General features: G+C 36.3%; 1 protein-coding gene and 1 long non-coding RNA gene across 2 annotated transcripts in view; both read right to left on the bottom strand.

Annotated features, from left to right (window-relative positions):
* Window positions 1–25,398, bottom strand: part of VPS13B (vacuolar protein sorting 13 homolog B) — a 743,427-nt gene that overhangs the window by 220,936 nt on the left and 497,093 nt on the right. The gene's annotated exons all lie outside the window — the stretch shown is intronic.
* Window positions 3,405–25,398, bottom strand: part of LOC145721062 (uncharacterized) — a 39,607-nt gene continuing 17,613 nt past the window's right edge. The window contains exon 2 of the long non-coding RNA XR_014144537.1: window positions 3,405–6,319. This is a non-coding gene — a long non-coding RNA (uncharacterized LOC145721062). The remainder of the gene's footprint in view (window positions 6,320–25,398) is intronic.

Raw genomic sequence — 25,398 nt, 5'->3', positions numbered from 1 at the left:
GACGTTAGGAGAAGGAAGGGAAAAATGAAGGGAGGGGAATCAGAGGGAGAGATGAACCATGAGAGACTATGGACTCTGAGAAACAATCTGAGGGTTCTAGAGGGGAGGGGGCTGGGGGGATGGGTTAGCCCTGTGATGGGTATTAAGGAGGGCACGTACTGCATGGAGCACTGGGTGTTATGTGAAAACAATGAATGGTGGATGACTACATCAGAAACTAATGATGTATTGTATGGTGACTAACATAACACAATAAAATAAAATTTAAAAAAAAGTTCATACATTTTTCACCTGAAGGTAATGTAACATTGTGTCAACTCTATTTCAATTAAAAAAAAAGTTCATAAAAAAAAAAAAGTAATTGGCCAGATGACCAACATGGGGATGTGAAATTAAATAATATATGGTGTAGTGGGCATTTCCTCTATGACACCTTCCCTTTATGAGCCCACAATAACTCCTCTCTCTCCTATAATCCTGTAGGGCATACCATCTTTATCATTTATCTGGTACTTAGCATATGCTACCTTCTATTGCTATTTTAAGTCTTTTGCTCTCTTAACTAGATTGTAGGATTCTTGGGTCCAGAAACACGCTACGTCCATTTTTGTAGATCCTGTGCACAAAGCATGTATATGAATGAGGTGAGATAAGTATATTGGATGACAGCGATGATGGTGATTAAGTTGGCAATACTGATAACCTAACTAGTTGATTCCCTGATATTCTATAAAGCAATACCAATGCACCGATAACACTTATTTCATGCTTAGAATGTGCCTGGTATTTTTCTATGTGCACTTAGAATATGTTAGGCACTATTCTGTATCAACTCATTTAATCTTCAGCTCTGTAAAGTGGGTACTATTATTATCCCCATTTTAAGATAAAGAAACTGAGGCCCAGATAAGTAACTTGCTCAAATCACACAAAAATAACACAAATGTTTATTAAATGGTGTAGCTGGGATTTGAACATTGGGAATATGACTCCAGAGCTCATTTTAAAATCATAATCTACATACTCTCTATTTCAGAATCTTATTTCTTTCATAGCCCTTACCACAATTTGAAATTTTTAAACCTTGTTGTTTTCGTTACTATGTCTCCCTACTAGATGGCAAGATCCATAATTGCAGGGACTAGTTACTTTTGTTCACTATTATATATCTAGTGTTGGACACATAGCAGATACTCCACAAATACATGCTTTGTAAATGAATGAATGAATGAAAAAAAATTAAGAAAAAGAAGTAGCAGAAAAGAGTAGAGGAATGAAGCAACAGATACCATTATGAGTACCTAAGGGACTAGCAAGGCTTTTATTACTGCAGATTTCAGACAGATGGCTTCCCAGAGAAAGCCTTCATCAATACATGAATGTATTTTGAAATGCTGAAAGAAAAATCCATTTGCAAGGTGCTGAGACCAGGTGTGTCTATTTTGGCAAATCACTGTATTCAAGAACAGGAAGCAGAGCTTGGAGATAGAGCACTGCACTAGGGAACTGAAGACCTGGCTGAGTTCTACTGTTTCCACTAACTCACACCTGTGTGCAGCTATGTGGGAAAAAACTGTCTTTGTTCACAGCTTTCCTTTTGTCGACATGGAGTTAAAATAGGGTAATCTAGGCCAAATTCAAATTCTCAGTTCAATGTATCTGAATCATGCTTCTTAGAGCTGGAAGAGGTTCTGGAGCTCATTGTTTCCAGAGATTTTCAAACTACTTTTTAGCAACAGTACTCTTTCTTCAAAGAAAGTCTATGCGGTGATGGGGTAGTGGGTGAGGGACAGGTGGTGAATATGCACAATATGGAGAACAGATAAAAGCGAAGTTGCCCAAGTTTTATTGTGAGTGTGATATGCATGTGGATTTGAGGGCCACAAAACTCAAATCTGTTACTGGTCAACCACCCCTTGATATAATTTTTAAAGAGTTTTTATTTAAATTCCAGTTAGTTAACATACAGTGTAATATTAGTTTCAGGCGTACAATACAGTGATTCAACCCTTCCATACAACACCCAGTACTCATCACACCAAGTGCACTCCTTAATCCCCATCACCTATTTTACCCATCTCCCCACCTCCTCCCCATTCTGGTAACCCCCAGTTTGTTCTCTATAGTTAAGAGTCTGTTTGCTCTCTCTCTCTTTTTCCCTTTGCTCATTTGTTTTGTTTCTTAAATTCCACATATGAGTGAAATCATATGTGATTTGTCTTTCTCTGACTGACTTATTTCACTTAGCATTATACTCTCTAGCTCCATCCATGTCATTGCAAATGGCAAGATTTCATTCCGTTTTATGGCTAATATTCCATTGTATATATATATATGCCACTCTTCTTTATCCATTCATCTGTTGATGGACATCTGGGCTGTTTTCATAATTTGGCTATTATAGATAATGCTGCTATAAGCATTGGTGTGCATGTATCCCTATGAATTAGTATTTTTGTATAATTGTTGGATCATAGGGTAGTTCTATTTTTAACTTTTTGAGGAACTTCCATACTATTTTCCAGAGTGGCTGCACCAGTTTGCTTTTCCACCAACAGTGCAAGAAGGTTCCCCTTTCCCTATATCCTCACCAACATCTGTTGTTTCTTGTGTTGTTGATTTTAGCTTCACAGGTGTGAGGAGATAGCTCACTATAGTTTTGATTTGCATTTCCCTGATGACGAGTGATGTTGAGCATCTTTTCATGTGTCTGTTAGCCATCTGGATGTCTTCTTTGGAAAAATGTCTATTTGTGTCTTCTGCTCATTTTTTAATTGGGGTATTCATTTTTTGGGTGTTGAGTTGTGTAACTTCTTTATATATTTTGGGTACTAACCCTTTATTAGATATGTCATTTGCAAATATCTTCTCCCATTCTGTAGTTGCCTTTTAGTTTTGTTGACTGTTTCCTTTGCTGTGCAGAAGCTTTTTACTTTGATGAAGTCCCGATAGTTTATTTTTGCTTTTGTTTCCCTTCCCTCAGGAGACATATCTATCTAGAAAGAAGTTGATAACGGCTGATGTCAAAGAAGTTACTGCTTGTGTTCTCTTCTACGATTTTTATGGTTTCCTGTCTCACATTTAGGTCTTTCATCCATTTGGAATTTATCATTGTGTATGGTGTAAGAAAGCGGTCCAGTTTCATTCTGCATGTTGCTGTCCAGTTTTCCCAACACTATTTGTTGGAGACTATCTTTTTCACATTGGATATTCTTTCCTGTTTTGTCAAAGATTAATTGAACATATAGTTGTGGGTTCATTTCTGGGTTTTCCATTCTGTTCCATTGATCTATGTGTCTACTTTTGTGTCAGTACCATACTGCTCTTATCACTACAGCTTTGTAATATAGCTTGAAGTCCAGAATTGTGATGCCTCCAGCTTTGCTTTTCTTTTTCAAGGCTGCTTTGGCTATTTGGGGTCTTTTGTGGTTCCATACAAATTCACAATCAGTAGAATTTATTTCTAGGTTGCAAGGGTGGTTCAATATTTGCAAATCAATCAATGTGATACACATTATTAAAAGAAAGTATAAGAATCCTATGATCCCCTCAATAGGTGCAGAAAAAGTCTTTGACAAAGTACAACATCCATTCATGAAAAAAACCTTCAACAAAGTAGGTGTGGAGGGAACATACCTCAACATAATAAAGACCATATATGAAAAACCCACAGGAAATATCCTAAATGGGGAAAAATTGAGAGCTTTTTCTCTACAGTCAGCAACAAGACAGGGATGCCCAATTTCACCACTGTTATTTAACATAGCACTGGAAGTCCTAGCCACAGTTATCAGACAACAAAAAGAAATAAAAGGCATCCAAATCGGAAGAAGTAAAAGTTTTACTATTTGCAGATGACAAGATAATACATATAGAAAACCTGAAAGATTCAACAAAAAAACCAGAACTTATAAATTAATTCAGTAAAGTTGCAGGATAAAAAATCAATGTACAGAAATCTGTTGCATTTCTACACACCAATAACGAAGCAGCAGAAGGAGAAACGAAGGAATCAATCCCATTTACAACTGTACCAAATACAAGACGATACCTAGGAATATACTTAACCAAAGAGGTGAAAGACCCGTACTCTGAAAACTATAAAATACTGATGAAAGAAATCAATGAGGACACAAAGATGTGGCAAGACATTCCATGCTCATGGATCAGAAGAACAAATACTGTTAAAATGTCCATACTACCCAAAGCAAACTACACATTTAACGCAATCCCTATCAAATTATCAATAGCATTTTTCACACAACTAGAACAATCCTAAAATGTGTACGGAACCACAAAAGATGCCTGATATATTTTTAAATATATGCTTTATTGAGATAATAATTCACATGCTATATAATCTATTTAAAGTGTATAAATCCATGTTTTTTTCTTCCAAATTTTTATTTAAATTCCAGTTAACAAACGGTATAATATTAGTTTTAGGTGTACAATATAGTAATTCAATACCTCCATACAACACCTGGTGCTCATCTCAAGTGCCCTCTTTAATCCCCATCATCTATTTAACCCATCCCCCTGTCTACCTCCCCTCTGGTAACCATCAGTTTATTCTCTAGAGTTAAGACTCTGTTTCTTGGTTTTCTTCTCTTTCCCTTCTCCATGTTTTTTTTTTTTTTTTCTTAAATTCCATATATGAGTGATATCGTATGGTATTTGTCTTTCTCTGACTGATCAACTCCATTTAGCAGGATACTCTAGCTCCATTCACGTCATTGCAAATGTCAAGATTCTGTTCCTTTTTATGGCTTGGCTGAATAATATTCCATTTTATGGATACACTACATTTTATTTATTCATTCATTAGTTGATGGGACACTGGGTTGCTTCCACTTTTTTGTTATTATGAATAATGCTGTTATAAATATTTAGGTACAAGTTTTTGGGTGGACATATGTTTTCATTTCTCTTGGCTACATACATAGGAGTGGAATTGTTAGGTTATATATATATATAACTCTATGTTTAATCTCTCGAGGAACTGCCAATTTTCTAAAACAGCTGCAACATTTTACACTTTCACCAAGGGTATGAAGGTTCTAATTTCTCTACATCTTTACCAACATTTGCTATTATCTGTCTTTATGATCACAGCCATCCTAGTGGGTGTAAGGCAGTATCTCACAGTGGTGCTGATTTGCATTTCCCTGATGGCTGATGGTATTGATAGTTTCTTCATGAACATATTGGCCATCTATATATTTTCTTTGGAGACATGTCTATTTTGTAATTGGGTTATTTGTCTTTTTATTATTTACATGTGAGGATTCTTTATATATTCTGGATACAAATCTCTTACTAGATAGGTGATTTGAAAATATTTTCACCCATTATGTGGGCTGTCTTTACACTCTCTTAATTTTGATGAAGTCCTATTAACTAATTAGGTTGCTTGTCCTTTTTGTGTTATATATTTAAAAAATCATTGCCTAATCCTTAGGCCACAAAAATTTACACCTATGTTTTCTTCTAAGTTTCATAGTTTTAGCTCTTACATCTAGGTCTTGATCCATTTTGCATTAATTTTGTACACTGTGCTTTTTATTTCCATAAAGTTGGTATTAATATCCCCTCTTTTATTTCAGATTTTAGTAACCTGAGTCTTCTTTTTCTTGGTAAGTCTAGCTAAGAGTTTGTTACTTTTGCTGATCTTTTTAAAGAACTGAGTTTTGATTCTGCTAATTTTCTCTATTGTTTTTTCTATCTCTCCTTGACATTTAATAGAAGCCTTAGAGAAAGTGAAGAGTTTGGCACTAAGGCAGTAGGAGTTTCCCACTTTTTTTTTTTAAGATTTTAATTATTTATTTGAGAGAGAGAATGAGATAGAGCATGAGGGGGGGAGGGTCAGAGGGAGAAGCAGACTCCCTGCTGAGCAGGGAGCCAGATGCAGGACTCGATCCCGGGACTCCAGGATCATGACCTGAGCCGAAGGCAGTCGCTTAACCAACTGAGCCACCCAGGCGCCCGGGAGTTTCCCACTTACGACCACATTGTCTGGGATGGTCCAGGCCAGTCCTTTTCCTACCCGTTGTTTTATTTATTAATATGTACAATACTGTTTCTCAAATTTTCGTGTTCAGATGATAAGTTATATGGTCACATACCAAGAGCCCTGGCCTAAAATGAGATTTCCTGTGGGCTCTATCCAGCTTCCTCCCAGTCCCTTTTCTTTGAGTATTCTTTGTGGTCCTGGCCTCAGCTATAAAGTAAAAAAGTGAAATAAGGATGATACAAACCTTGAAGAGACACACCTGCAGCAAGATTGGTGGGGAAAAAAGTTTTTGAGAATGTTCGCCAACTAACAAAAAAAGTAAAAGAATTAGTCTTCGTTCGTGTCTCTCTCTCTGTTCTTTTTATTCTTTTATAAACAAATATAAACTGTGGTTGAAGTCATAGACAAATATTCTTTTTTTTTTTTTTAAAGATTTTATTTATTTATTTTGAGAGAGAGAATGAGAGACAGCACAAGAGGGAAGAGGGTCAGAGGGAGAAGCAGACCCCCCGCTGAGCAGGGAGCCCGATGCGGGACTCGATCCCGGGACTCCAGGATCATGACCTGAGCCGAAGACAGTCACTTAACCAACTGAGCCACCCAGGCGCCCCAACAAATATTCTTAAGAACTGCTGTGGATGAAGCAGTCTGTGTTCATGGGTTACTGACTTTCCCATGGGACAGGGTCCTAGATTTTATTCTCCATCTCTACCTGTGCACATACTCTTCTTTAGTGAAGATAGCATACTTAGTACAATGCCACCCTTTTGAAAGGGAAGGAATATCCTTACTCTTGAAAGAGAGGTTACAGGTCTAAGGGCTTAAGAAAAAAACAGGGGATCACACTACTCCCTTTGGCTACTTGCCTCCCACACTTAATCAGACCCAAATCTATGAGATGCCAATAACTCACTTTCTATTCTATTTGTCCTTTCCCATTCTTTTCTAGACCCATACTCTCCAAGGAGCAGGAGATGGTTTTTTGATTCCATCTCCTTCAGTGCCTCTGCTTTTCCTAACACAGCCAAAGGCATATATGGAGACAAATACACTTTTATCAATTATTGCAGGGTATTTCATTCACAATAGGGGTCAGGAAACTGTACATTCAACATTTCTAGAAAAACTCTCCACTAATCAAGGAGCACTGAATATATTTTAATGTACTTTATTTGAATCTTAAAATCTTTTATTTGTATCTTATTAGTCTAGAAATCTGATCTGTTGTGTTGGCTTGATTACTGCATGTTACTCACAAGACTCCATTTTATTTTAACCAAATGTGCTTATTTTTTTCCTGCTATAGTGGTCTTTAGACTTTATTTAAGAGAAGATATTTTAGGAACTGAAGTTTTAAAATATTTTACAAGAACTTGTTTGTTTTGTTTTGAAGATTTTATTTATTTATTTGACAGAGAAAGACACAGCGAGAGAGGGAACACAAGCAGGGGGAGTGGGAGAGGGAGAAGCAGGCTCCCCACGGAGCAGGGAGCCCGATGTAGGGCTCGATCCCAGGACCCTGGGATCATGACCTGAGCTGAAGGCAGACGCTTAATGACTGAGCCACCCAGGCGCCCCAAGAACTTGTTTGTTAACAAGAATTTGCTTGATATGAAAGTTAAATCACAATGAAAAAATCTGGTATGTTCAAGGTTTTCACTGGAACTAAAATGCTCATTAAAAGTTATGGAAAAATATTACTGCTATGTTTGGCAATAAAACACAATGATGAAACAAAACTTCCTTAACAATGTAAGGACAGTGGGACAGTGACTCAAGGCACTGGCAGATATTTTGATACTTAATGTAGTTCACAGAATACCAGTTGACTTTATTCTTAGGAACACATTTAAAAAATGGCAGTGATGGATTTTCAGGCCTGGTTACTCCTACCAGGAAAATGACGCAACCATTATTCACCTCTCCCAACTATGGTTTTTACTGGCATCTTCTATGAGTTACACTTTGGCACTCTTCTAAACATCATCAGGCCACAAGCTCAGTCTAAATCAAATATTTTTACAAACTAAACAATCCAGTGCTAAAAACTACCCAAGTTACAAAGACCTAATGCTGTTTCTGTTCCAAAGAATGGGCTATTTTATAGAGGAAAAAATGCTTACTACATTAAAAGGGAAATGGTGCTTTAACCCCCCAAAAAACTAAGCCGTCCAGAGCGTTAAAAAAACAGGATCAAACCAGAACCTGCTAATGACCTTTTCCAATCTCTGTATCTTATGAGATAATAGATTGTTTAGGTAAGTTAGTTCATCTAGTATTGGGTCAGTAAAGTTAGATTCATAAAAAAAAAAAAAAAAATTCTGTTCATAGCCATAGCCTACATCCTTAATTCTGGCTAACATTCTTGCAAGTACGAGTGACTATTCACATTATTATTGCAAAAGAACGAGTCCAAGTATATGTCCTACTGATGATAGGTGAGTACCATTACCTCTGCATGTGGAGAGTATCTGATTTTCAAAAAGCTGAGGGAATGCAGACAAGCAATGCTGGAAGTGAAACTAACAAACCAGTGAAACTTTCATTTTCCTACATTAAATACAGACATAGTAAAACATATTCTTTGTACTTGCCGCACGTTTTAATTTGAAATTAGTTATACAGTGCCCTGGTACATAACAGGCATGTTGAAAAATACTTGAATGAATGAATGCAAAATATCTCCTTCCCATATAAATCTGGGAAAGTGATATCATGTCAAGTGACACATAAGTAATATTTCGGAAGCCATAGCAATTACATCATACATTCTCCTTTCCTTTGAAAAACAAAGACCATCAGTCTTTACCTGAGAAGTTTTATAACTGGACTAACCATTCAGCTCTACTGATCTCTCTTCTTTTTTTTAAATCTCTCTCACTTCTATCACCTCTATTGATGTTTTCATCGCATAGGGCATGATATTGGTCAACTGCTGTCAGAACCAGCATAGGAGTACCTCCTCAACAACTGTAAAATCTTTGCTAGAGATGTTCATTAAATACATCCATCATTTATTCATTTAACAAATTGGTATTGAGCTTCAGCTATGTGCCCAGTAATTTTAGGCATGGAGGATATATCAGTGAACAAAAAAACTGAAACAAACCCCCAAAACCTGTTCTTGTGGAGCCTATATTCTAAGAAAGTAGAAGTAATAAATATAATAAAGTCATATAGTATGTTGGTAAATCATAGGTGGTATGAGGAAAAGAGCAGTCAGGGGACACCAGAATTTCTAAGGAAGGACAGCAATTTTCAAAAGCATAGTCATGCTAGGCCTCATTAAGAAGGAGACATCTGAGCAAGCGGTTGCTGGGAAAAGTCCCTACAGAGGCCTGGTGACAGGAATGCTCCAGAAGCAGCCAGGGGGCCAGTGTGGCTGGAGCAGAGTAAGCAGTGGAGAGTGCAATAGAAGAGGAGGGCCAGATCATACAGGCTTGGAAAGCCATCGTTGTAAAGGCTTTAAGTTTTCTCTGAGAGAAACAGGAGCCAGTGAAGAAAGCTTTTGAGGGAACAATAGAATCATTTAACTTAGGTTTTAAAAGAATCCCTGGCTGTGGTTTTGAGACTATGAGGCAGGGAGAATAGAATACAAAAAAGGAGATGGGTCAGGAAGCTACCTACTTGGTAATCTAGGTGAGACATGATGGCTTGGACCAGGGCAAAACAGCGAAGGTGGTGAGAAGTCGAATTCTGGGTATATTTTGAAGGTAGAGCCAACAGGATTTCCTGACACATTAGATATGATGTATAACAGAAAAAGAGGTGAGTATGACTTCGTAAATTTTGGCTTTAGCAACTGGAAAAATGGGAGTTGTCAATGACTGATATGAAAAAAGACTATGGGTGGAGTAGGTCTGAAGGAAAGGAAAGATCAGGAGTTCCATTTTGAACATGTTAACCTCATACAGTGAAATGCCATAATCCTCACATTACCATCCCAGGTCATTCTCCTCATCAGACATTTATTTATAGATTAAAAATAAGTCTATGGCCTTTCATATTTTTAGGCATTCGAGCTAGAGTTGTACTGGAAACCTTACATATCTTTTATTCATTAGAACCAACATTTCTCTCACTCAGTAGCTGGAAATTCTAGTCTACCAATTAGAAATGAAGAGAAGTTCCTGCTTGATTTCACTTACTAAAACCAAATGTGTTTATAGCTTCTTGTCTCCTAGGTTCAAGAACAATTTGGGCAAGATGAAATGGCTCTGGAATTGGAATCTGAGGATCTATAGGTCAAACTTTGGCTCTTCCACTTATCTGTGATGAGATCTTAACATCTTTGGATCTCACTGATGACAACATAAATAATACACCTACTTTGTAAGGATGGTGTGAAATTAAATTAAATTCTGTAAGTGAAAAAGTTCCATGCATTGTAAAGAATTATACCAATGTTAGAAGCTATTAATATTATTGTCTATGGCTTGCCAAACATTTTACACCTGACTTTTCTATTGTTTTTGCTCATTCATTTATTCATTCATGCATCCCACCATCTTACAAAAAAGGAATGAATGTAGATGGAAGTTCTTGGAATAATCTCTTAACAAACTGGTGAAAGACTTCTGAGCAACTTTCTGGGGGTTTCTTTACCCTTTTCACCCTATGCCCTTCTTTTTTTAAATTTTTTATTTATTTATTTATTTATTTATTTTAAGGATTTTATTTATTTATTTGAGACAGAGAGAATGAGATACAGCGAGCATGAGAGGGAGGAGGGTCAGAGGGAGAAGCAGACTCCCTGCCGAGCAGGGAGCCCGATGCGGGACTCGATCCCGGGACTCCAGGATCATGACCTGAGCCGAAGGCAGTCGCTTAACCAACTGAGCCACCCAGGCGCCCTCACCCTATGCCCTTCTAAGAGCTGCTTAGATAATAGTTACCTTAATGATTTATCTTATGTAGGACTGATTCCTTAACAATGAAATCTGCAACCAAACATCCACACTAAAATGAAAGGACAAAAAAGCCCTGGTAAAGTAACAGCAGGCAGCCTGATAAAACAGAAACAGCAATGAAAAGTGGGCCATGTTACACATTACTGAAGAGTCAACTGGACTGATTCCAAGTCAGAACAAAGCTAACTCTTAAGATATGACCTGTGAGAGATGAGAACAATGATATATGACAGGAGAGGAAAGAGTGGGGTTAATGTCAAGGTCTTGGCCCTGACTATTGTCAATTTATTTTGTAAGAACTTTGGCCTGCCCTTGATGGTCTTTCATTCTTATTTATGGAAAAGAGAGAGTAAGCAAGTAATCTTACTCAACCATATGATCATATGCAGAGAGGCTGGGAATTTTGCTGACAAAAGAGGGTAGGTGCCCAGTTTTGGGAGGTGAAGGTTTTTTATGAATCTTAGTGAGTTAGCAACAGAACAGATTCCTGTGTTCTTAAACAAACAAAATTGTGGTAAATAATCTCAAACTTTAACAACTTTTCCCTAACTGAAGGAATCTGTGATAAGGATCCTGTAGTAATTCCTTCTGCACTATGTTCTCAGACACAACTTTAGTAGGGTATTTCTTCATTTAGTTACTGATGGGGGTGTATTCTGACAAGGTGTGAGCTCTTTCAAAGTCAGGAAGATATTATAGTCATCCTTGTAACCACAGAACCCCTGGAACATACATTATAGAGAGTCAATAAAAGTCATTTTCCTGATTCTCCTATTCTCCAACCTATTTCTGAAAGGCTAACTCCAGAGCTCTTGTAGTGAGATCTCATATATACTTCATTATCCCTTTGTGTCATGGGCTGCTCATACAAAATCTGTTAATGAATGCCAAGCAATTTCAAGGCAGGAAACCCAGAATTTCCGACCCAATATTTCCTTATAAAGAAATGAAATGCTTGAGACATAAGGGGACAGTATCATTCCTGAAATTAACCTGAACTGTCATTTTGATTACACTTTGCTGTCTTGGGAAGAGGAATTTTGGATTGGTATTTCTGAGTCATCCTTGATGTTTTTTATTGCAACACTGTCATTCTTGTAAATTCATTATTCTCAACACATCATCATGAAAATATTCAAACATGCAAAAAGATGAAATAATTTTATAGTAAGCATCTGTATACCTATAACCTAGATTCTCTAAACAACATTTTTTTGTTGGTCATTTGTTTTAGTAACCATCTAGGGATGGAATGGGTCTCAGCAGGGAAATAAAGGCACTTTTATAAACTGATTATTTATAATTTTAAGAATCAACAAAAATTTTAATAACTATACCTTTATTGAGTTCTTATGTGGTAAGTCCTTTACCTACATTATTTTTAATCCATACAAAATTCCTATAGGGAAGCTGAGGCTTACAGAGTTAAGGAATCTGGCTAAGTGCCATAGCAGCTCTCTGAAAGCTAGACTTAAGCCCAAGCTCATAGTCTTTGATATTCCATGCTAACCCTAAAAACCAAAAGGGGAAAAAAGAAAACCAAACCAAACAACTGAAGCAGACATTATTGGTTACCTGTCCATCATCCTATTTTAATTTCCCCTATTCTAAGAGAAATCTAATTTTTCACCCCCCGACCCCCAACTCCGTCCTGTGTCTCAGGGAAAGTTAATCCCACCACCATAATTCGGGGTGCAACAAGTCCCTTTCCTGTGCTTGGTTCAGAATATAGGCCCAAGCTATTCAGAGAGGGAACTCCCTAAATCAGAGGGCTTGGTTCAGGAATGGCCATGTGACCCAATTTGGTCTAATAATTCATGGGAAGAAGTTTCCTCAGGGCTTCTGGGGAAAAGCTTCCTCACCCCTAGAGAGCTTTGGGAAACAACTGGATGACAGGAAGTACAGACACAAAGCTAGGAACTATTATAGCTACAGTGTGACTACGAGGACAGCAGTCTAAGGATGAAGCCAAGAGGAGTGTAGCAGAGGACGTCAAGAGAAAGGAAACTACACGAGACTGAGATGACCCTCAAGTATGCCCTAGGTCTGGAGTACAAGGTATGAAAGCCAATAAATTTCCTTACTGTATAATATTTTTGGGTTTTCTGTTATTTGTAGCCACAGACATCATAGCTGATTGGGAAAACTAGCCAAAGGAATGATACTTTAAAAACAAAATTAATGGGGTGCCTGGGTGACTCAGTGGTTAAGTGTCTGCCTTCGGCTCAGGTCATGATCCCAGGGTCCTGGAATCGAGCCCCATATGGGGCTCCCTGCTCAGCGGGAAGCCTGCTTCTCCCTCTCCCACTCCCCCTGCTTGTGTTCCCTCTCTCACGGTGTCTCTCTCTGTCAAATAAATAAATAAAATCTTAAAAAAAAAAACAACCCAAAATCAATAACTAAAAAAAAAAATTAAACAGCTAAAAGAGAACACAGTTAAGGATTATATTCACAGGGCTGTATGAAGGGCCCAAGGAGTTGGGGAGGCTGCAGTTAGTAGGTATTCTGTGGAACTTCATTCCAGGGTTGGGGTTAGCAACAGCAACAGCAGTATCCTGAGGCTGTTCATGCATAGAACTCCCAGGCCTTCCCTTAAGAACAGTCCTTATATTTCTATCAAAGATTATAAAGAAATGAATTCTTGTCAGGCTAAAAGCCTGGGTGAGTTCTTGCCAGCGGTACCCCCCACACAGACTACCACTTTGTCTGATACCAACACTTTCCCTTCTACTCTCAAGAATTTAATTAAACTGGAAGTCAGCAGACCCAGGTTCTAATACTAGCTCTGTCCAATTACCCTTGTTGCCTTTCTAGGATGTAATTTCCAAACCTGAAAATCCCTGGGATTGCTCCACATAGCAAAGGGTTGGATATTTATGAAATACACATATAAGGAATGATTAAGGAAATACAGTGTGTTTGCTACTGCACATTGGTATGAGTTTTTTTTTTTAAATCAGTCACTATTAAATAAGAAATAATGCTAAAGTAATTGCCAAAATATCACAGCGAGAATTTAATATTAATATTAAAGGTAATATTTATTACATTAGCAAGCAAAGTGCAGCTTACTGAGATGCCTACTTTTTTGGAGAAATGGGGTATCAGAAAATAACACAATGCAATAGATCAGAGACCATGGATCAGCTGCCAGGGGCTGGATATAAAGTTGGTAGCCAACAAAAGTGGGAGAAGAAAGGGAATGCACAACACATTTCTTCTGCTTAACAATTTTGCCTGAGCTGGGGCTGGCACTATTTATTCACTTGGCCTTCTTAAAACAACAAAGCCTAGAAATGAGGGTAGAAAAGTTGCTTAAAAATCTTTCAATGTGATGGATGTCTAAGTACAGGCTCATGTTGTACTCTTCTTTCTTGTAAGAGTTATACCCAACTCTATCCAAAGCAAGCTATGTATGAATAAAAAAATCTAGGTTTTACTATTTCAGAGCAAAGTTATTTGTTGGTATCTCATACCATCATCCTTCATTTTTAATCTTAAAGTAGATCAAACAAATATATGAGGAATTATCTTTGAAATACAGGAAAGAAACCATTTTAACTCCAAATTTATTTGCCCATTTGAGTTGTTAAATCTTATGAGTCCTCCATTGCTTTTTGTATCTGTTGAAATTATTTAAAAAATTAACTTATTATAATAAGTAATATATATATATATTTTTAAAGATTTTATTTATTTGACAGAGAGAGACACCGCGAGAGAGGGGAACACAAGCAGGGGGAGTGGGAGAGGGAGAAGCAGGCTCCCGGCCGAGCAGGGAGCCCGATGCGGGGCTCAATCCCAGGACCCTGGAATCATGACCTGAGCCGAAGGCAGACGCTTAACGACTGAGCCACCCAGGCGCCCCCATAATAAGTAATATTAAAGTAATATTATACTACTTTGCTTATAGTCTGAGAACCTTACAATAGTACACTTTGATTCCTCCTCTGTCAGCTTTTGTATGTTGTACAAAATGTAACAACAACTGTGTAATGTACTGTACAAAATGTAATGTATTATCACTTCCATGTATGTTATAAACCCCCTATTACATTATTCTTATTTTAGCTTCAAACAGTCAGTTGTCATTGAAAGAGATTTCTAAAGTGAGGGGAAAGTAAAGGGAGGAATAGACAGCAATACAATAATAGTAAGGGACTTTGACACTGACTTTACATCAATGGATAGATTATCCAAATAGAACATCAATTAGGAAATAGTGGCTTTGAACAACAAACTAGATCAGATGAACTTAACAGATATATACAGAACATTCCATCTAAAAACATCAGGATAGGGGTGCTTGGATGGCTCAGTCAGTTAAGTGTACGACTCTTGAGTTTGATTCAGGTCATGATCTCAGGATGTGAAACCTGGTTAAGATTCTCTCTCTCCCTCTGCCCCCCATTCTCTAAAACAAAAACAAAAACAAAAATGAAACAAAACCAAAAACCAAAAAACAAAAAACACATCAGAATACATACATTCTTTTCCAGTGCACTAGAGCATTTCCAGGAAAGATCACATGTTAGGCCACAACACAAGTCTCAATAAATTTAAGAAGACTGAAATTATATCAAGCATCTTTTCTGACCACAATGGTATGCAACTAGAAATCAATTCCTAGAAAAAAAAAAGTGGAAGAAACAAACAAGTGGAGGCTAAACAGCATGCTACTAAACCACCAAAAAGTCAAAGACGAAATCAAAGAGGAAACTTAAAAACAACCCAGAGACAAATGAAAATGGAAATATGATAGTTCAAAATCTTTGGGATGCAGCAAAAGCAGTTTCCAAGAGGGAAATTCACAGTCACCTGAAGAAACAAGAAAAATCTCAAATACACAATCTAACCTTACACCTAAAGAAGCTAGAAAAAGAAGAACAAAGTGAGTAGAAGGAAGGAAATAATAAAGATCATAGCAGAAATAAATGACATAGAAACCAAAAAGACAATAGAAAAGATCAGTGAAAGTAATAGGTGGTTCTTTGAAAAGATAAACAAAAATGATAAAACTTTAGCCAGACTCATCAAGAAAAAAGGAGAGAAAACTCAAATAAATAAAATCAGAAATGAAAAGAAGTTACAACCAACACCACAGAACTACAAAGGATTATAAGAGACCACTACAAAAAATTATATGCCAAAAATTGGACAATCTAGAAGAAATGGATAAATTCCTTGAAACATACAATCTTTTAAGACTGAATCAGGAAGAAACAGAAAATCTAAACAAATTGATTACTAGTTATGTCATAAAACTGGTAAATGAAAAACTCCCGACAAACAAAAGTCCAGGACCACAAGGCTTCACAGGTAAATTCTACCAAACATTTAAAGAAGAGCTAATACCTAGCCTTCTCAAACTATTCCAAAAAATTGAAGATGAATGAATCCTTCCAAAATCATTATGAGGTCAGCACTACCCTGATACCAAAACCAGACCAAAAAAAAAGAAAAAAAAAAAAGAAAAAAACTACAAAAAAAAAGAGAAAATTATAGGCCAATATCCCTGATGACCATAGATGCAAAAATCCTCAACAAAATATTAGCAAACCAAATTCAACAATACATTAAAAGGATCATCTACCAGGATCAAGTGGAATTTATTCCAGGGATTCAAGGATGGTTCAATATCTGCAAACCAATTAAGTGATACTCTGCATGAAGATAATGAAGGATAAAAATCATATAATCATCTCATTAGATGTAGAAAAAGCATTTGACAAAATTCAACATTGGTTCATGATAAAAACTTTCAACAATGTGGGTTTAGAAGGAACATATCTCAACATAATTAAGGCCAGATATGAAAAATCCCACAGCTAAAAATATACTCAATGGTAAAAAGCTGAAAGGTCTTCCTTTAAGATCAGGAAGACAAGGATGTCTACTTCTGTAACTTAGTACCGGAAGTCCTGCTACTGTCACATAGTACTGGAGATCCTAGCCACAGCAGTTAGACAAAAAGAAAAAAAAAAAAAAAGGAATAACTGCACTGGATGTTATATGCAACTGATGAATCACTAAATTCTACCCCTGAAACTAATAACACACTATATGTTAACTAACTTGAATTTGAATAAAAATCTAAAAATATAATAGAATAAAATAAAAGGCATCCATATTGTAAGGTATCCAATGTGGAAGAAGTAAAACTGCACGATTTGCAAATGTGATACTATATATTAAAAAAACCCTAAACACTCCAACAAAAAACTATTAGAACTAATAAATGAAATCAGTAAAGTTGCAGGATACATAATTAATATACGGAAATTGGTTGCATTTTTTTTTTAAGTTCTTTCCATTTTAATAAGGCAAGATAATGGGTGTAACATAACTGAGGAATTACAGAGAAAAGGACATTTCATTTGGCCAGATTTTGACAAAGGAGGCATCTTACCCATATCCACACTTTCCCAGAAAGAAGTACAATCCGCTGCATGTTTAAACACTGCCCAAACGAGCATTTTTTTTCTATAAAGGCAACAGCAGTGAAAGGAATGAGACACAAAGGCCAAGGTGGCAGCCACGTTAGGCAGGAGATTTTCATACTTCTGGAATTTGGGGGCTCGTCACCCTCTTCCTATTCTCTCCTAAGAAGCACACCGGTGCTAAACTGTTCTTCGAAGCCTGTTTGTTCCTTGTATAAATGGATCAGATAAGACTGCAGTGATTTTTTTTTTATTATGTTATGTTAATCACCATACATTACATCATTAGTTTTTGATGTAGTGTTCCATGATTCATTGCTTGCATATAACACCCAGTGCTCCATGCAGTACGTGCCCTCTTTAACACCCATCACCAGGCTAACCCATTCCCCCTTCCACCCACCTGATTTCTATACACTAAAAACAAGGTAGCAGAAAGAGAAATTAAGTAAATAATACCATTTACAATTGAATTAAAAAGAATGAAATACCTAAGGATAAATTTAACCAAGGAGGTGAAAGACCTGTACTCTGAAAATTATAAGAAATGAATGAAAGAAATTGAAGACAATGCAAATAAATGGAAACATATTATGTCCATGGAGTGGAAAATTAATACTATTAAAATGTCCACAATACTTAAAACAATCTATAGAGATTCAATGCAATCTTTATCAAAATATCAATGGCACTTTTCACAGAACTAGAACAAATAATCCTAAAATTTGTGTGGAACCACAAAAGACCCTAAGTAGTCAAAGTAATCTTCAGAAAGGACAAAACTGAAGGTATTACAATCCCAGGTTTCAAACTATACTACAAATCTAAGTAATCAAAACAATACGGAACAAGAACAAAATTAGACAAGTAGATCAATGGAACAGAATAGAGAGCCCAGAAATAAACCCATACTTATACAGTCAATTGATCTATGACAATGAAGGCAAGAAGATACAATGGGGAAAAGATAGTCCCTTTATTTAATGGTGTTAGAAAAACAGGACAGCTACATGCAAGAGAATGAAATGGGACCACTTTCTTATACCATACACAAAAATAAAGCCAAAATGGATTAAATATAAGACCTGAAACCATGAGACTCCTAAAAGAAAACATAGTCATACCTGACATTCTCAGACAGGAGAAACACAAGCAAAAGTAAGCAATTGGCACTATATCAAACTAAATAGCTTTTGCACTGTGAAGGAAATCATCAATAAACCAAAAAGGCAACCTCTTGATTGGGAGAAGACATTGCAAATCATATATCTGATAAGGGGTTAATACCCAAAAAAAAAAAAAAAAAAACTCATTCAACTCAACAGTAAAAATCCTGCAAACAATCCAGTTATGTAATGGGTAGAGGAACTGAATACACATTTTTTCCAAAGCATACAGATGGCCAGGAGACACTTGAATCACTAATCACTAGGGAAATGCAAATCATAATCACAGTGAGATTATCACCTCACATAGTCAGAATGGCTAGTAAAAAGAGAAGAAATATAACAAGTGTTGGCAAGGATATGGAGAAAAGGGAACCCTCATGCACTGTTGGTGGGAATGTAAATTGGTGTAGCCCCTGTGGAAAACAGTATGGGGGTTCCTCAGAAAGTTAAAGACAGAAATACCATGAGACCAGTAATTCCACTTCTGGAGTATTTCCTGGATGAAAATAGAAACACTAATTTGAAAAGATATATACAACACCACTGTATTTATTGCAGCATTATTTACAATAGCCAAGATAGGAAAGCAAACTTAAATGTCCATTGATAGATGAATGGATAAAGAAGATGTGGTATATATAACACAATGAAATATTACTCAGCCATAGAAAGAATGAAATCTTGCGTTTGTGATAACATGGATGGATCTAGAAGTGAGATAAGTCAGACAGAAAAAGAAATACCGTATAATTTCACTTATATGTGGAATCCTAAAGAATAAAACAAATAAACAAACAAAACAGAAATAGACTCGTAAATACAGAGAACAAACTGGTCCTTGTCAGAGGAGAGAGGGGTGTGAGGATGAGTGAAATGGGTGAAGGGGATGAAAAGGTATAAAATTCAAGTTATAAAATAACTAAGTCGTAAGGATTAAAAGTATAGCATAAGGAACAGTAACGCTGTAAGAACTTTCTTTGGTGACAGATGGTAACTACACTTTCATGGTGAGCATTTTGTCATATATTTAATTGTCGAATCATTATGTTGTACACCTGAAACTAACATAATGTTGTATGTCAATCATACTTCAATTTTAAGAAGTGACAGAAAAAAGTCTTTTACAGTTACTCACATAATTATCATCTCCAATGATTTCATTTTTTTGTGTAGAGGCAGATATCTGCCTGGTATCATTTTCCATTTGTCTAAAGAAGTCCCCTTGACATTCCTTGTTGTGTACGTCTCCTGGTGATGAATTATTTCAGCTTTTGTATTTCTGAGAGAAATCACAATTTTGTCTTGGGTTTTTAAAAGATATTTTATCTGGAGATAGAATTCTAGGTTGACGTGTTTTGTTTTCCTGTACTTCAAAGATGTGATTCCACTGTCTTTTGGTTTGCATTTCCAACAAGTCTGTTGGCATTATGATTTTTACGACTTTTTCCCCCTCTGGCTACTGCAAAGATTGTTTCTTTATCATAGCAGTTTTTTTTTTTTTTCAAGTTCTTATTTAAATTCTAGTTAGTTAACATATAGTGTAATACTGGTTCCAGGTGTAGAATTTTGTGACTCATCACTTACGTATAGCACCCAGTGCTCATCACAAGTGCCCTCTTTAATGCCCTTCACCCACTTAGCCCATACCCCCACCCACCTCCCCTCCAGCAACCCTCAGTTTCTTCTCTGCAGTTAAGAGTCTCTTATGGTTTACCTCTCTCTCTCTCTCTTTTTTCTCCTTTCCCCTATGTTCATCTGTTTTGTTTCTTAAATTCCACATATGAGTGAAATCATATAGTATTTTGTCTTTCTCTGACTGACCTGCCATAGTGATTTTAAACAATTTGATGATAGTACAGTTTTCTTCATATTTATGATGCTTAAGATTCATGAACTTTTTGGATCTTCCAGGTTTATAGTTTTTATAAAATCTAGAAAATGTTCAGCCATTATTTCCTTAAAAATTTTTTCTTTCTCTGCCTCTCTCTCCTCTCCTTAGGTATCACAATTACATATCTCTAGGCTGAAGTTTTTCACAGCTTATTAATGCTCTATTGCTTTTTCTCCCAGTCTTTTTTGTATTTTATTTTGGATAGTTTTTAGTGCTATGTCTTAAAGATCACTAGTATTTTATTCTATAGTGTCTAATCAGCTGTAAATTCTATTCACTTTAGCTTTCCTTTTTTAAGATTTCATTTATTTGAGAGAGAGAGAAAGAGCACATGACCAGGGGGGAGCAGCAGAGGGAGAGGAAGAAGCAGACTCCCCACTGAGCAGGGAGCCCTATGCAGGGCTGGATCCCAGGACCCTGGGATCATGAACTGAGCCTAAGGCAGACACTTAATTGACTGAGCCTCACAGGTGCTCCTCAGTTCACTGTTTATTTATTTTTTTTTAAGATTTTATTTATTTATTTATTTATTTATTTATTTATTTATTTGAGAGAGAGAATGAGAGAGAGAGAGCATGAGAGGGGGGAGGGTCAGAGGGAGAAGCAGACTCTCTGCTGAGCAGGGAGCCCAATGTGAGACTCGATCCCGGGACTCCAGGATCATGACCTGAGCTGAAGGCAGTTGCTTAACCAACTGAGCCACCCAGGCACCCCTCCTCAGTTCACTTTTTAATCTCAGATATTGTACTTTTCATCTCGAGAAGTTCAATTTTTAAAATATCTTTCATGGTTTTCTTCAGTATGTTCATGCTTTCCTCTGCCATCTTGTATAGATGACATAAGTTATAATAACTGTTTTAAAGTCCTCACCTAATTCTATCATCTTTGTCATTTTGGGGTCTGTTTGTATTGACTAATTTTTCTCTTTATTATGGGTTATATTTTCTTGCTTCTTCTCACACCTCATATTTTTTAATGGATGCTGGACATTATGAATTTAACTTCACAGCAAGGGATTTCGGTACTCTAAATATCTGTATTTCTTCAAACACTCCTTTAAATATTTGTTCTGAGATGCAGTAAAATTACTTCAGAACACTTTGATTCTTTAGTTCTTGCTTTTAAGCTTTGGTTTTTGGATGGAAGTAGAGCTATGTTCAGTCTGTGGCTAATTTTTCTCTACTACCGAGGGATACCTTTGATACTCCATCATTATGAGATTTTCAACTATGGCTTCTTGTTTGTCACCACTCCTCAAACAAAAAACGAATAATAGATACTGTTGTATGTGTCTCAAAAACTCCCCTTTATACCTGGGCAGAGTGAACTTTAAAAAACATACATTCTTATGAAGCTTTCCATCCCTTCCATCACACTCCCCTCAGAATGAAGTCCAACCTTTTTAGTGTTATATTAATTATATTAATAGCCCTTTCTACTCTGAAGGCCACTTTTCCTCCAGCCTATCTCTCCTGTTCCATCTACCAGATTGCTCAAAGTTGTCCAGCCATATCTGGCATTCTTTCACTTTCTTGTTCACAGTGTACTCCCTTCTTGTAATACCCCTTCCCACATTTTCTGCCGGGGAAATACCTACTTAGCTTTCAAAGTCCTCCACCTCTACAGGCAAAACTGATTACTTCCTTCTCTCTGCTTATCTTTTTTTTTTCTCCACACACCTATTATTCACTAACCTGCTATTTAAGAAATTCTCCAACTTACTAGTACACTCCTTTATTATCTGGCACTGTAAATGTACAATAAACATTTGTTGAATAAAGTAAATGTCCATAGGCGGGTGGATCTCAGCATCCAAGTGCAGCATATTAACTCTTCCTCTCCCCAAAACAGAGTATAAAAGTCCCAACTTAGCTTTTAGATAAAATAAGGTAATATATCACAGCAGTTTCAGAATAAGAATCACCTGGGACACATTAAATTACTGATTCCTGTGACACTCTCTAAATGTACTGAATCAGAATTTCTAGAGATTCTTAAACAGTTTTCATGAGCACCTTTGGTGATTACCATGTTTAGAAAACACCCACTTACACATATATGTATATATATATATATGTTACATATTATATAACATGTTAGTATCAATAAAAAACATGAACAATAAAAAACTGAAAAGAAGCTGGACTTTTAGAATGAATCAGAATAATAATTTTCCAAAAATAGTCACTGAATTCTAGAACTGAAAGAGGCTTTAATTTCATTTACTGCTGCTCCCTTGCCCTAACTCTCCCATTTTACACTGGAGGAAACTAAAGGTTGGAATCCTGGTTTCATCACTTACCAATTATATAGTCTTGGGAAAATAACTAACTAACTAACTAATAAATAAGTCAGTTTCCCCTTTGAAAAATGGGAATAAAAACAGTGCCTATACTTTATGGGGTTATACAGAGAATGGAGATAATGCTCATATAGTACTTATCATACTTAGCTAATAATAAGTATACAAAGAATGACTGTCATCATCACGACCATCTTTACCATTTTGAGTCCTCAGATATGGACTCCTAAAATTACATGTTATCTCTCCTCCAATTTTATGGAAAAATTAAATCATATACATTCTATGATAATATTATTTCTGGAAAGAAAAATAATATTTTTTAAGTTTATAGAAAGGCTAGGAATCTTTCCAGTTCATTTTACTAGTGTTAAAATAGAAACTAAAGTCAGATTATGCTAAAGAACTGATTTAAAAATAAAAGGCAAAATACCTACCACAAAATAATTCCTACTCTTAAAAAGAAGACTGCTTATAAGATTACTTAGAGTGAAAAGGCTGTTTTAAGGTAAATAAATATATGCCAGCAGTTACCAGACCCAGAGTTGTGGGGACTTTTGTTTATTTATTCTTAGTACTATCTGTATCTAGCCAACATAGCTATTGGAGAACTAAATGAGATGATGCATGTAGTAACACAGGATAGTACCTTGCATATATGGTAAGCCATTAATGCATATGATCTATTGCTATCATCATCATCATCTTTGATAACACGTGATTCTTAAGAATTTTAAGACACATAAATTTGCACTTTGAAAGTCTTCCCAGTAGTATCATTTCTGCCAAAACTACATCACAAATAAAACACTGACAAAAATCAATCAGATTTCAACCAGCTAATATATTATCTATATAAAATTTATTTGATGTTTATATTTTATAAAGAAAGTTAATCTGTAGATTTTTATATAACTAATTCATTCAGCTTATTGCAAAAGTCATGTATATTTGCAGCAATAAGAGGCTTTATAAGTAAAGGTACATCTCAGTGATTTTTTAATTAAAAAAAATTTTTATTGACTTATACTTGTCATACAAGGTTACATTAATTTCAGATGTACAACTTAGTGACTCAACAACTCTCTGTATTATGCTATTTCCACAAGTGTAGCTACCATATGTCACCATACAACACTATTAGAGAGAATTAAAACTGTCATTATTTGCAGATGACATGATACTATATATAGAAAACCCTAAAGACTCCACCAAAAAAAAAAAAAAAAACCACACACACACACAACAAAAACTACTAGAATTAATAAATGAATTCAGGAAAGTTGCAGGGCAAAAATTAATATAAAGAAATCCATTGTGTTTCTATACACTAGTAACAAAGTAACAGAAAGAGAAATTAAGAAAACAATCCCATTTACAATTGCATCAAAAGAATAAAATACCTAGGGATAAACTTACTCAAGGAGCTGAAAGACCTGTACTCTGATGAAAAAAACCAAAGACAACACAAACACATGGAAAGATATACCATGCTCATGGATTGAAAGAATCTGTATTGTTAAAATGTCCATACTACCCAAAGCAACCTAGAGATTCAATGCAACCCTTATCAAAATACCAACAGTATTTTTCACAGAACTAGAACAAATAATCTTAAAATTTGTATGGAACCACAAGAGACCCCAAATAGCCAAAGCAATCTTGAGAAAGAACAAAGCTGGAAATATTACAATCCCATATTTCAAGATACACTACAAAGCTATAGTAATCAAAACAGTATGGTACTGGCACAAAAACAGACATATAGATCAATGGAACAGAACAGAGACCCCAGGAATAAACCCACGCTTATATTTTATTCTTAAAATATTTCTTTAATCTGTTTAAATCAATTCATTTCCCATAAAACACTGCTTAGAGGAATTTAGCCTGAGAATGTTAGGATGTCTGCATAATTCATATCTAATTTCTAATATAAAAATATTTTTTCCAGCTTTCTTAAGATATAATTGACATACAACACAGTATAAGTTTAAGGTGTACAACATGATGATTTGATACACATACATATTGTGAAATGATTATCACAATAAGGTTAGTTACCAAATCTATCACCTCATATAGTTATCATTATTTTTGTGTGTGGTGAGAACATTTAAGATCTACTCTCCTAGCAACTGTCAAGTATACAATATTGTTAACTATAGTTCACCATGCTGTACACGAGATCTACAGAACTTATTCATCTGATAACTAGAACCTGGTACCCTCTGACCACCAACACCTATTTTCCCCAATCCGCTTCTAAGATTATTAATGTGGTCACCTTAAAAGCCTGAAAGATGGGGGGTGGAGCAAGATGGCGGAGGAGTAGGAGACCTGGATTTCGTCTCCTCTCAGGAATTCAGCTGGATAGGGATCAAACCATTCTGAACACCTACAAACAGGAGATCGAAGAAAAGAATAGCAACAACTCTCTCAACAGAAAAGCGACCACTTTCTGGAAGGTAGGACGTGCGGAGAAGTGAATCCGAGGCGATATTCGGGAGGATAGACGGCGGGGGAGGGGCCTCCATCAGCCGCTTCCGGCAAGTGATAGAGCCGCGGAGCACAAAATCAGAACTTTTAAGTCTGCTCCGCTGAGGGACGTCACTCTGGTGGCTAAGCGGGGGGTGGAACCCTCCGGGACAGTGTGGTCTCAGGACCCTCGGG

This window comes from Leptonychotes weddellii, chromosome 4, assembly GCF_054177405.1.
Source record: "Leptonychotes weddellii isolate Sample4059 chromosome 4, ASM5417740v2, whole genome shotgun sequence".
In the NCBI taxonomy this organism is placed as follows: domain Eukaryota; kingdom Metazoa; phylum Chordata; class Mammalia; order Carnivora; family Phocidae; genus Leptonychotes; species Leptonychotes weddellii.
The sequence above is the reverse complement of the archived record's forward strand: the minus strand, read 5'-3'. Positions and strand labels throughout refer to the sequence as shown.